The sequence below is a fragment of the Amblyomma americanum genome, chromosome 2 (assembly GCF_052857255.1).
Source record: "Amblyomma americanum isolate KBUSLIRL-KWMA chromosome 2, ASM5285725v1, whole genome shotgun sequence".
NCBI lineage: Eukaryota > Metazoa > Arthropoda > Arachnida > Ixodida > Ixodidae > Amblyomma > Amblyomma americanum.
In genome coordinates this window covers 36728022-36740712 of record NC_135498.1, presented here as the reverse complement: position 1 = coordinate 36740712, position 12691 = coordinate 36728022, and the positions used below count along the sequence as shown (strand labels likewise).

The window sequence follows — 12691 nt, the reverse complement described above, 5'->3', positions numbered from 1 at the left end:
ACCACCGCAGCACAAGTACACGAGCGGCCGCTGCTTTGCTGAAGTTGCAAAAGCGAGGATTTTGCTCCAAGCATCTCTGCGACATGTTGGGAACAATGTTTATATCTGCATCTTTTGCATTTTTAATTGCAGGTGAGACGTTTTATTTTGTGCATACGGATGATAATTTTATTCTTCCCTATATCTTACAAAGCACAGTGTTGCGGTTCGAACAAATTGCGCCAGCGTAGACCACGCTTACCTCACAAGATGGTAAAAAGATATTTTGTGAAAATTGAGCGTTGTAGAGAGAACATTTATTTTCGGACTGTATCGTCCACCTCGTTGATAAAGTGATTTGTGAATTTTTGCGAAAAATTCTTAAAGCCCTGCCTTCTGTATTTGTATAACAACATAAATGGAAATAAGACACAGTGTAGAATTTTTAGCTGCTCCTGAACAACCAACTACATAATCTTTGTGCCATTATTTCTTTGACGCAAATCTGAGATACTTTTTTATATTAATGTGGTTTATTAGTCGCACTGGTTCGGAAGTATTCAACAATAGTGCCAGAAGAGAACGTCTGCGTGAATGTTTGCTGTAATGCTAACAACACAGAGACAAATGTATGCATTCTCATGTGAAATAATAAAATAACAACTCTTGAAGAAGTAAAGAAGACGTTGACTGCAACTGCGAAGCCCTCCTTTTTTATGAACTATAAGATTCAGGTACACAATTGATGTCTTCTTAACAAAAGTGTTGCACTCGGCAGAAAATCCAAGAAAGATCGAGTAAGAGCAATGTGTGTAAAATATAACATAAACGTGACCTACTGGGATTAATTGGCATTAGTGTAAGGGTATCGGTATTGCCAATAAATATAATGACAATTATTACAACTTTCAAAGTAAAATATAGCAATTTCATGTGAGTAGTCTTCTGTAGTCTTTTTCAGTAAAGCATTAACGTAAAGCAGATTTTTGGTGACCGGAGTGGGCGAGAGAACGTTAGTTATTACTGTTTTTGAGGTTTTTTGACAACGTTTGTTGGGTGTTAATTATTCTGACGATTATTGAGCGAGAAAAGGGCAGGTGACAGGAACTGACGATGCACTTATACAAGGTGTTTCACCTAAGACTTTATGCGATTTTAAAAATAGACTTTCTGAGCTAGAAGAGCGCTTTTTTGGCATAGCCTTGTCAGTGGTGGAGAACATCAGAATACAGTTTAGCTGTGGTAACTAAACGGCTTGTTAACTAATACTGAATAGGTAACCTTTAAACTATTAGCGTTAGGGCCCTTAGTTATTGACAGGCGTGTAGCCCACCGTAAAAAATATCTATATCAGTTTTTCGAATTTCGAAAATTCGGTTACCCTCCACGCTGCGGCCCAACAAATTTTGGCTATTAATTCGACGAGTTACGTGCACCTGAGAGGTTGCTTTGCCTGCAAGCTTCTCGAAAGCTCATGTATTTTAGCACGATGTAGCCAAAATTTGTTGAGCCGCAGTGCCGAGGGTAACCGAGTTTTCTGAATCGTAAAAACAAATATGGATAATAATCACAGTGGGCTACACGCCTCAATAAATCGGGCGCCGAACAGTAATAGATAAAGTTAACTATTCAATATTAGTTAACCAGCCTGCTGGTCAGTAAAGCTTAACTGTATTATTATGTACCACATCGTTGACGATGTTATGCCGAAAAAGCGCTCTTCTAAATCAGAACGCCTATATTTAAAAACTGTGCGAACTCTTAGGTGAAACGCCCTGCAAGGTTCCGACAATAAGACGAGAACCCCCGAGCATTATACCACCCGCTTTAAGCCAGCGCTCGTCCGGGGAAGAACGCTCTAGCCAGTTCCTCATTAAGCCAAGTCACTGCTGTGGCTTTTGCCGTAGTCCTAGGCAACTGAAGTGAGAAGGGGAAGATGCCCCTCAAAAGAGCAAAAGAGGCCCTGCAGCCAATGGCGCCGACCATTTCTCCTGACATCGCGGTTAATCCTCTCGGAGCTGCTAGCGCGTCATAACAGGAAGAGGCAGATTAAAGGGGATTGACCACGGCTTAATCTGTTCAACCGCGGAGTCATGAAAATCGGTCAACGCTATTCCCTGAAAGGCCTCCTTCGAGTTCTTGAGTTGTAATCGACTAATACTGTTTGTGCTGAACCACATCTGCAGCCGTTGTGGGCGCTCAAATGCGGCGTTGTTCCTGAAAGGCAGATTATTCTTTTTTTATCAATGCGCAGACTGTAAAAAGGGGAGAAAGGGGGTTGGGGGCAGAGTTGTGCGCAGAGTAAGTTGCTTCAGAATAGTGGCCTGCGGGGCGAGTTGGTACACGATGAAATGAATGGTGGCCCAACGACAACACATGCTCACAAGAAAGTGCGCATATGTTGTCCTTTTCTGGTGCTGTTGTCGCCGGAGCTCATTTTGCCAGTTTCTTCATTTCTTTTCAATGCTCCACTGCTTTATTTAGTGCTTGTACTGCACCGGACTGACACTCGACCTTAGCAAGATTCAGGACCACCAGATGACCCATTTGTGGCGTCAAATAGGCAAATTTTAGGAATGCTCTGCCATAATAATCGGCAAATTCCAAGAAAAAGACGGTCCCAGAATAAGATACATAAAATCTTGACCTTTTTCTTTTACTGCTCGAATACCTAGCAGAGCAAAAAAAAAAAAACCTGGATAAGAGATATGTGAAGGAATGCCGCATTGACAAGCAAGCAAGATGCACATTTAACACATCGTCATTGTTTCATTTCTTATTATCACTCAGATTTCTCCGCTACGTTCAAACAAGCTGTTGCTGATTCATACGATATAAAGCTTTCATTTTTAATGCCTTGCATTTAACTTTAAGTAGACTTGCGAGTAATTGAAAAATAACTAAGCTAAGAAACGGTGTGAGCACACCATGTTATACTGTCATGAACGTCCACTTAATACAGAACCTGTTCATTTCGTCGTTCTTAATGCTGTTACCGCTGTAACATTATTCAAACGATGGCTAACGTCTCAGTCGCCAGAATAAAACATGTAGCAACATTCTTCAGGCTCGCTACGTTTAGTTTAGCGTTTAAGAGTACTAAAAACATTACTGGCGAATTAGCCGAGTGCACTTCGAGTTCATAAAGTGGCTGCCCAATGCTATGCAAATCTTCCGACTCTATTTTTTTAGTTCATGCCGCACCTGTAGAACAGGCACGTGATGACGAGACGAGCTCCGGTGAAACAACTCTTCCCGTAAGTATACCAATATTACCCACGCTTTTTGTGCGTGCACTTTTTTTAAAAAATTCTCAGTTGCACATCATTCTATACATCACATCATTCGAATCAACGAAGCAGTTTGTTTGATGATCAAGGTAATAACTGGCCCATCCTCTTCAGTCAAGAATTGTGATCCCGATGAAGGAAAACATTCAAATTTTCAAATTTCTGTAATTAATGTGCATAGGTAGGGTAAAAAAATATTAAGGCGAAAGCCTTACTTGCCTAATGAGTATCCGCAAGAAATGTCCGTTCGCAGAAAGTGTCCGCCTAACCTGTCAATCAATAGACGTCATCACAACTTAAATAAATAGAACAAAATACAAAAACGATACAATTAAATGAAAATAAAAATAAGAAATAAAAATAAAAATAAGGAATAAACGATAACAAAATGAACAGAACGCGTACCGGCGTCATGGAAAAAACCAGCGTTCTATAAAGTTCTATGCTTTCGAATTCCTCGAAACGAGCAGACTTAAGTGCCCTCAGAATTTGTTAACTCTCGCTGCTGATTAATTATGCAATCATTATCAGGTGCCCATACCTTCCCGTAATTACTCTACATTATTATCAGGTTGTCTATTTCACTTCTTTTGGCTGATCTTAGTAAGAAGTGTTCCTTATGACGACAGTTCTGTATATTTTAAGGCTTTTCAAAAGAATGTTGATGCGCGCAAAACAAACAAACAAACGAATACACATACGTTCCGAAAGGCACGGGTTTGATTACAGCCGCGGCAGTCGAAATTCGATGGAGGGATGCGCTCGGTCGCTCAGTCTCGTCATGGATGAGGGGCGCTCGAAACCAACTACGGCGTCAAACCATGCGTAACCATGCTTAGCAGAGCTTTCGCTCGTATCACTATGTTTAACAAGCACTAAACTTCTGCTAAATCTCTGCTAAATCTCTGCTAGTCATGGATGCTGAAGTTCTGGCTTCCACATTGATGTCTTGCATGCCTAAATTGCAAAAAAAAAAAAACATGGAGATGTTTTAATTACTCCGCTCAGTATGAATTGTCACTACAAGAATGCATTCTTCGGGAAATTACCTCATAAGGCAGGACTTACCATTTCACACCTAGCACTTATTTGGATATAATCCACAACCACTAAGCGCACTTGCAGAAAAGCCAGTGAGCTATCTACGCTCTGTAGTTGACTCAATAAATATGCACATAATGCATACTTAATCCTCTTTACTACGTCAGAAACAAGAGCTTTTAGAAAAATGTACGTACTACAGCACGTTAAAAAAAAAACTTAATACTCTTGATTTTTGAGACAAATGGTCAATTTTTTTTTCTAGCAATCGTTGAAAAAATGCTCCTGCAAAGTGAATCGGCAGTTTAAAGCCACGTATTCGCAGCTTTCCTTGACTCGCAAATAAAATCGAAATAGTGCGTGTTTTCTCTTAGTTATTTGTAATTATTAAGCACGTGTGCTGTATTTTGTATCCTAACAATCATATTCTGTTTGAAAACTTCAGCCGCCGCAGTCTGAAGTTCCTCCGGAAGCGGTTCCCGCGGTTATGGAGCGCGGTGAAAAACCAGCCGGACCAAAATCACCATGCGCGAGTGGGCCATGCTCCACAACAGAACAAATGCCTGAGGCTATCCCCTGAAGAGTTTGCTTAGCGCTGTTCTTCAGAATAATAAAGCGAATTCAACACGAGCGAGCTGCGCTTTCTACGTTACAATAATGCTTCGCACTGAGCTCGCACCACAATATTCAGTATTTTACCAAGTGCTCAAAATGCTGACTTGAAGGTTTAATAAAAAGAAACCAGAGTGGTACACAAAAATTGGTCCATATATAGTTATACGGCCAAGCCGACGCAAAGCAACAATATAATTGGGAAGCTCAGTCTCCTTCCTAAAATCAGACAACGACATTTTTGTATCACCGCAGTGAACGTATATACTGATTTTAGAAAATGTCACCAAGCAACGGGGTGTGTTTCTCAGCCGCGTGACTCAGCGCTTATGGCACCCATTAAGCTTTAAATCTGTGTAAGGTAACAAGAATCCTTGTCCTCACTCTTCGCGACTTCTGGTCTTCAGAGGTGCCGTAAAAACGTCACTATGCAGCTGAGAAGAAAACCCACTTGCCTTGTTACTTTTGACATAAATGGTACGCATGTACATGTTTATACTGGACATTGGCAAGCGGTCGCATTACCACACTATTTTATTTCGTGGAATTCTCGTAGCATGCCGGTGTTCTGAGATGTCGGCCTCGAAATTTCCAACTCTATGCCCGTAATCACGTATCCTGAACGGTGGATATCGGTGAACTCCTTCCGTGCATGACGCTACTTGATGGAGTTCCTTCAATTTAGATAGGATATGCTGACGTTTATTCTTCGATAGGATATTACATTGATTAGTTGGAGGACTGCTAACAATAATGCTTGAATTTTGTTTTCTCCACATGCATCATGCGCTATGCGTTTGGCTTTTAGCTTTATGGTTCATTGTTAATAGGGCTTAATGTCCTAAAGCAACTTAGGCTATGAGGGATGCCGTAGTGGGCAGCTCCGGAAATTTCGACCACCAGGGGATCCTTCACGTGCACTGACATCGCACAATACCGGGGCCTCTAGCATTTCAGCAAACAGAAATGCGACCACTCTAGCCGGGATCGAACCCGCGTCTTTCGGGTTAGCATCCGAACACCATGACCACTAAGCCACTGCGGCGGCTTGTTTTTAGAATAGCTACACCGCACTCGATACGATGTTTCACCTAAGATGGTTCGGAATTTTTAAAAATAGCCTTCTTGAGGTACAAGAGCGCTTTTTTCATCGTGACATTGCTAGCAGTGTAACGCGTCAGAATGTCCCTTAAACACGCTAGCTAATAGGCTCGTCACAAATATTCAGCAGAACCCCCTGAAGAACGCGCGTCAGTTTACTATACGCCAATTCCATTTGTGTTGCAACTATTCCGCCACTTCGATTTAGTTGTAAAAAAAATATATGAGCTGGGATCACTCGCTATTCCTTGCACCTCTCATCTTTTCTCCTTGAGTTTCAAGTCTATATTTCATCCCCAGCCAGGAAAAGGTCCTGAAAGAGCAACTGTAGTGTTTGTATTCGATTGTTCCCTTGCAGAGCCGCCACCGCGGTGGCTGAGTGGTTATAGCGCTTTGTTGCTGGCCCGGAAGACGCGGGTTCGATCCCGGCTCCGGCGGTCCAATTTCGATGGAGGCGAAATTCTAGGGGCCCGTGTACTGTGCGACGTCAGTGCACGTTAAAAAACCCCAGGTGGTCGATATTTCTGGAGCCCTCCACCACGGCGTCCCTCATAGCCTCAGTCGCTTTGATACGTTAAGCCCCCATGAACAATACAATACTCTTTTTTCTATACCATTCCATGTAGTTCCTTTTACGCCAGTGCATAACCAAATTTTTCATTGTCTTACAGTCCTCTGACAGTCTGTGCGCTTTTTGTACAACGATCCCCTCCCCTTTCAGTCTTTTACGACATTCCGAAGCATCGTAATTTGTATTATAACACCTCAATGACTGTTTGTCCGTGCCTTTCAAAATCAATAATGGCATTCCTTATAGCCTCACCGCATAATGACTTTTTTGTGCGCCTTTTTTTTTCTTGATTTATAGTCTCACAACGCAATGACTATGATTGTGCGTGTTGTACATCCGCCTGCTACTCGACAGTGCATATTGACTTCGTCTCGTGCCAGTGCATAGTGGCATCTTACGTATTGCCACAGTGCATTGACACTATGCGTGCGTTTTGTGCGTCCAGTCCATCCCTCACTGTGCTTCTTGACATTCAACGGTGGCATTCCTTATAACTTAGCACATTAAATTGTGTGTGCGAGTCTTCAAGTTCATTTCCACTCATCGCATTACAGAGTGACAGTGCACGTCACTCCTACATCAGTTCCAAAAGAAAAACAAGTGGACAGTGCATAGTTCTCCATCAATTCTGTGCAGTGCCGGTGAACTCTACACACCTTATTCTACAGTGCAGTGTCAGTGCCCTAAGTGTGTCAGTGCCTCATAGCAATGCGCCAGTCGCTGTTCGAAGCGCACACCTCAAGCAAGATCGTCCAGTGCTCCTTGTGTGGTTAATCTTCCCGTGCACGTCGGTGCACAGCTGCCTGATATCCTGACATCTAGTGCTACAAATTTGCAATGTCCCATAGTGAAACACCTCTTCGGCTCATCACCACCCTTAGCCCTCTCCAAACAATACCTCCCCTCTAAGCTCCCATGCGGCGCGCCTGGTGCGTGCTGTGCCCTCGTTCACGTTCCCTCCCTTCAACAAGCTCTGCCCTCATCCCTCTCCACTGTCTCTCAGCACTGATCCCCGTAGAGGACAGCAGACGGTAGAGCCATAATCACCCCCCCCCCCCACAAGGACAGAAGGACAGAAGAAAGAAAGACAAGGACAAGGACAGAAGAAAGACAAGGACAGAAGAAAGAAAGAAGAGAAAAGACGAGGACAGAAGAAAGAAAGATGGACACCACGACTTGGTGTCCATCTTTCTTTCTTTTGTCCTTGTTTTTAGCACTAGTTACCATGTGCATTGAAAATAAATATCACCAACTAGCCCAGTTGTCCACTTTAAATTTATTATAAGCATAGTTCAGCCACGTCGCGACCATCCCAGCTTATGGCGGCCAAGCACGACATTTTTCAACAACGGCGACACGTCCTTCGCTCCCTTTTATCTCTCCCTAGCGCCAAAAGCTATGAGGAGAGAAGGTTTTGCTCTTGCAATCGCCGTTTTGAGAGATCAAACAGTTTCGTTTGAACAGCCCAAGGAAGCGCAGTTAACCCCGCATCTCTCTCGTGGGCAGGCGGCTCCATGCTGCAAGCAGGCAGGCGACGGCGGTCTGCTTTTTCATCGCACCGCCAGAAGCGGCGGTCTCCAACGTGCCCGTCTTCTATAGTGTTTCCAACTTCAACACGGTGCGGCGGTCCCTGCAGGCATCTCCAACTACCAGCAGTCCTCGTTGCGCCGCTGTCTAGCAGAGACGTAGTAATGGCCTCCCGTCGCTCGCCCGGCTTCCTCGCTGGACAGAAGCCATCTTGCGCACACGTATTCGCGCAGCCCCTAGCCGCTCGCGCGCAAGCCCCAGCGCGCGGCAGCTCTTGCGCTCATCACTGGGCTGTCGTGCCCTTCGTAGCTACGGATTCACGGCAGCTTTCCCGCGCACCTCGGCGTGCCCACATAATTCCTTTTGGAAGTGACGCAGCGGCGCGCAGCGCATCGTTTTTTCCGCAGCTTCATGCTCCTACACCAAAAAGGTGCTCTTCTAGGCGTCGTTCGCGGCGGCAGCGGATTTCAAGGCAATGGGCGACTCCTAGCACGTGCTCTGCATTCCTCAGCGCCTCCGACGACTGCGGCGAGTTGGTGGCAGCGTGGCCGTCCACTGCGGTCATAGGCGGGAGAGATCTACGGAGGCCCACCAGACTCTTTCTGCGAGTGCCCATGGATTTACCTGCTCTACACACATTGCCGTCCTGTCGCAGCGGTATAGTTTGCATTGTGTTCGCGTCGCTGACTCCCAAACCACCCCCACCGGATTCCTTGCGCCTTGATCACCTTGATCTCGCCTCCCACGCCGTATTCTGCCGCGCGCGCGGTCTGCAGTACCATGGGTGCGGCGCGCCAGGGCTCCTACCTCAAGACATCCCCCCTTTCCATCCGGCTCCAAGCAGTCTTATCTCCAAACTTAGTCACAAGAAAATAAAACGGGGGTTTAACGAGGATGTAAGGCGTATGTTTGAGCGTTCGCTGTGCCTTGAGAAGGCGCAGGCGTATGTTTAAGCGTTCGCTGTGCCTTGAGAAAGCGCAGGCGTATGTTTGAGCGTTCGCTGTGCCTTGAGAAGGCGCAGGCGTATGTTTGAGCGTTCGCTGTGCCTTGAGAAGGCGCAGTCGTATGTTTGAGCGTTCGCTGTGCCTTGAGAAGGCGCAGTCGTATGTTTGAGCGTTCGCTGTGCCTTGAGAAGGCGCAGTCGTATGTTTGAGCGTTCGCTGTGCCTTGAGAAGGCGCAGTCGTATGTTTGAGCGTTCGCTGTGCCTTGAGAAGGCGCAGGCGTATGTTTGAGCGTTCGCTGTGCCTTGAGAAGGCGCAGTCGTATGTTTGAGCGTTCGCTGTGCCTTGAGAAGGCGCAGGCGTATGTTTGAGCGTTCGCTGTGCCTTAAGAAGGCGCAGGCGTATGTTTGAGCGTTCGCTGTGCCTTGAGAAGGCGCAGTCGTATGTTTGAGCGTTCGCTGTGCCTTGAGAAGGCGCAGTCGTATGTTTGAGCGTTCGCTGTGCCTTGAGAAGGCGCAGGCGTATGTTTGAGCGTTCGCTGTGCCTTGAGAAGGCGCAGTCGTATGTTTGAGCGTTCGCTGTGCCTTGAGAAGGCGCAGGCGTATGTTTGAGCGTTCGCTGTGCCTTGAGAAGGCGCAGTCGTATGTTTGAGCGTTCGCTGTGCCTTGAGAAGGCGCAGGCGTATGTTTGAGCGTTCGCTGTGCCTTGAGAAGGCGCAGTCGTATGTTTGAGCGTTCGCTGTGCCTTGAGAAGGCGCAGTCGTATGTTTGAGCGTTCGCTGTGCCTTGAGAAGGCGCAGTCGTATGTTTGAGCGTTCGCTGTGCCTTGAGAAGGCGCAGGCGTATGTTTGAGCGTTCGCTGTGCCTTGAGAAGGCGCAGTCGTATGTTTGAGCGTTCGCTGTGCCTTGAGAAGGCGCAGGCGTATGTTTGAGCGTTCGCTGTGCCTTGAGAAGGCGCAGGCGTATGTTTGAGCGTTCGCTGTGCCTTAAGAAGGCGCAGGCGTATGTTTGAGCGTTCGCTGTGCCTTGAGAAGGCGCAGGCGTATGTTTGAGCGTTCGCTGTGCCTTGAGAAGGCGCAGGCGTATGTTTGAGCGTTCGCTGTGCCTTGAGAAGGCGCAGTCGTATGTTTGAGCGTTCGCTGTGCCTTGAGAAGGCGCAGGCGTATGTTTGAGCGTTCGCTGTGCCTTGTGAAGGCGCAGTCGTATGTTTGAGCGTTCGCTGTGCCTTGAGAAGGCGCAGGCGTATGTTTGAGCGTTCGCTGTGCCTTGAGAAGGCGCAGGCGTATGTTTGAGCGTTCGCTGTGCCTTGAGAAGGCGCAGGCGTATGTTTGAGCGTTCGCTGTGCCTTGAGAAGGCGCAGGCGTATGTTTGAGCGTTCGCTGTGCCTTGAGAAGGCGCAGGCGTATGTTTTAGCGTTCGCTGTGCCTTGAGAAGGCGCAGTCGTATGTTTGAGCGTTCGCTGTGCCTTGAGAAGGCGCAGGCGTATGTTTGAGCGTTCGCTGTGCCTTGAGAAGGCGCAGTCGTATGTTTGAGCGTTCGCTGTGCCTTGAGAAGGCGCAGGCGTATGTTTGAGCGTTCGCTGTGCCTTGAGAAGGCGCAGGCGTATGTTTGAGCGTTCGCTGTGCCTTGAGAAGGCGCAGGCGTATGTTTGAGCGTTCGCTGTGCCTTGAGAAGGCGCAGGCGTATGTTTGACCGTTCGCTGTGCCTTGAGAAGGCGCAGGCGTATGTTTGAGCGTTCGCTGTGCCTTGAGAAGGCGCAGTCGTATGTTTGAGCGTTCGCTGTGTCTTGAGAAGGCGCAGGCGTATGTTTGAGCGTTCGCTGTGCCTTGAGAAGACGCAGGCGTATGTTTGAGCGTTCGCTGTGCCTTGAGAAGGCGCAGGCGTATGTTTGAGCGTTCGCTGTCCCTTGAGAAGGCGCAGGACAGAAGGCTGCGTTAAATTCGTATATATAGTTGCAGCTGTTGTAGCATTTGATTTCATCCCCGGGTTTCCATTCGCAACGTCCTCAAGGTATGTTGGTTTATGCTCATTTTTTTATTTTCGCATAGTAGAGTTATTCTTTTTTTTTCCTCTTTTGATAACACGCTCAAGCTTACTCCGAGGCTCGTGCGAGAGGCAAAGCCAGAGGGAGGTTTCACCCTGCAGAATATCCGTGACCTGAAACCGCGCATCTGTATCGTACGCCCATCTCGTCTTTTCTTTTGGCACCCAGGTTGCTCTTTACATGCGTTTGTTTTTTCCTGTGCATATATGCTTTAGTACCCATTAGAATGTCTACTTAAGGTGCATCAACTTTCAGCCTGCATTATGTTTCTATTGCTTCATTTTTCAGATTTCTCAGAGCTAGAGAAAAATTTGGCCATTATTATATGCCGGTGCTGTAGTGCTACGTACTTCATGGTGTGTTTAATGGTGCATACATATACGTCTCCTGTTTGCATTCATTTAAATGCAAACAGCACATCTAATAAACTGAAATTACATCTGCATTGCGCTGCTATTTCCTGTTATAGGGGCGGGATCGGGCGACTTTTTGAATTCATATTTCTTTTGTGTGTAAAATTCTAGCACATTTTATGTTCTTGTGGCGGGAGGAGCGCAGCATGAAACAAATAAGAGAGAGGCGGGAATCGACGCTGACTAACAACCAGATTTTTAATGCACGTTCGAACGAATATATACATCTCGCTTGTGCAGTAAGGAAAGGACAGAACCACGACATACGCATAAGATGTACACCTGGTAAAATATTAGGGCAACGCACGCACATAATCAATTTCGCTGTGACGAAACGCTATCGAAAGTATGCTGTCGCATATACGTCGCTCTTTTGTCGGATGTTGAAGGCTTCTTCAATCTCCCTGGTCGTTGATCAAAATATTGTCACGTAGTAGTGACGGCAGTCGAAGGAGCGATGAAGACGGACGAAAGGGCCTTCTAAAAGAAAACTGTTTATTGGGCTGACTTGCACCCAAAATGGACTGAATCACTCGGCGGCGGCGAAGCGACAAGCGTGCTCGGCGGTCGTCGAACAGAATGCCCGCCGCTGTCGGACGTGCTCAATTTAAAGCTGATAGCGAACTTTCGAGATAAAGAGCGCGAAGTTACTAGAACATTCCGGAACAACGTAGGATCAGTTCTGCCTGGCTGCGATCAATCGAGATAAATCTAGTCGCGTCACGAACACTGCAAATATTCGCGGCAATATGATGTGATGACCATTGCGTTGCTAAGCTGCAGGTCACAGTCATGCTCTCTGGAATGTTTTTCTAATTCACTGCTGATGGCTTTTAGGGATCTTTTGTGCTCTCGATGCCGTTCATTCAAACAGCACCCTATTTGACTAATGTAGGTGCGTCCGCATGACAGAAATATTTCATAAACCCCCTTTTCACAAATTTCACGTTTTTCTTTCCCCCGGTGCTTTTTCTTGTATTGATTTTTTTCTTTGCTCGCTGCTGACTTTGGCGCACAGGCTTCTTAACATGTTGGGTGCTGACATGAGCACTTTAACACCAGCTCTTGCGCATATACCTTATTGAGACTGTGGGAAATGCCATTAATGCAAGGAATGACCGCGTACGGCTTCCTTTCTTCTGATGTGGTTGTGACATGTTTTCTGCCTCTAA

General features: G+C 46.4%; 1 long non-coding RNA gene across 1 annotated transcript in view; it reads left to right on the top strand.

Moving 5' to 3' along the window:
* Positions 1 to 12691, top strand: part of LOC144118477 (uncharacterized) — a 55169-nt gene continuing 42478 nt past the window's right edge. The window contains exon 1 of the long non-coding RNA XR_013312032.1: positions 1 to 132. This is a non-coding gene — a long non-coding RNA (uncharacterized LOC144118477). The remainder of the gene's footprint in view (positions 133 to 12691) is intronic.